The sequence below is a fragment of the Portunus trituberculatus genome, unplaced genomic scaffold (genome assembly GCF_017591435.1).
Source record: "Portunus trituberculatus isolate SZX2019 unplaced genomic scaffold, ASM1759143v1 PGA_scaffold_440__1_contigs__length_6006, whole genome shotgun sequence".
NCBI classification, from domain to species: Eukaryota; Metazoa; Arthropoda; class Malacostraca; order Decapoda; family Portunidae; genus Portunus; species Portunus trituberculatus.
The window spans coordinates 5,001-6,006 of NW_025541608.1; the positions used below are offsets into that span (position 1 = coordinate 5,001).

At 53.6% G+C, this 1,006-nt stretch overlaps 1 pseudogene; it reads right to left on the reverse strand.

Annotated features, from left to right (window-relative positions):
• LOC123500612 overlaps positions 1 to 1,006 on the reverse strand; it is a pseudogene marked incomplete at its 5' end in the record, with an annotated part of 3,575 nt that extends 2,569 nt beyond the window's left edge.

Consider the following 1,006-nt stretch of genomic DNA (forward strand, 5'->3'; position numbering starts at 1 on the left):
TTTCGCCACTAACTCCCAACCAGCAACTGAGGAAAATCTCATCCTCTCTGTGCTGCCCATTAATGAGAGGTCTTGATGTGCGTGACCGACAGGGCAGCAAAAAACTCGCTTGGCCGTTGCCTCTAACGTGGGATAAGGCTTTAGCCTTGGGCTTAGGAGCGACTAACCCATGTCCAACTGATGTTCACATGGAACCCTTCTCCACATCGGCCTTCAAGGGAAGTCTCTCTCGACTATTTGCTACTACCACCAAGATCTGCACCAGGGCGGTTCCAGGCCGGCTCACGCCGGATCCCTTCAGCGCTCACCCCTGCGACCCTCCTACTGCCGGGGCTTGAGACCTGGGCTACCCCCCGCTAAGAGGGAAGCTTGGCCTATAGTGCCACCGGCGGTCGAGTATCGGGAGAATGCTTGAGCGCCATACCATTTTAAGGGCTAGTTGCTTCGGCAGGTGAGTTGTTACACACCCTTAGCGGATTCCAACTTCCATGGCCACCGTCCTGCTGTCTATAGCAACCAACGCCTTTCGATGGGGTCTAGATGAGCATTCGTTTAGGCCCCTTAACTCGACGTTTGGTTCATCCCACAGCGCCAGTTCTGCTTACCAAAATGGCCCACTAGATACTCAGATTAGTCGCCGAAGCTTCAGCATTCAAGCAAGCTCGGCATCTCACCCATTTAAAGTTTGAGAATAGGTTGAGGACGTTTCGTCCCCAAGACCTCTAATCATTCGCTTTACCGGATGAAACTCCTCCGTTTCCACGAGTACCAGCTATCCTGAGGGAAACTTCGGAGGGAACCAGCTACTAGATGGTTCGATTAGTCTTTCGCCCCTATACCCAGCTCTGACAATCGATTTGCACGTCAGAATTGCTACGGACCTCCACCAGAGTTTCCTCTGGCTTCATCCTGGCCAGGCATAGTTCACCATCTTTCGGGTCCCAACATGTCTGCTCATGGTACTTGCCGACAGCACGCGCGCTAGGCCACTCCGGACAGAGCAGGA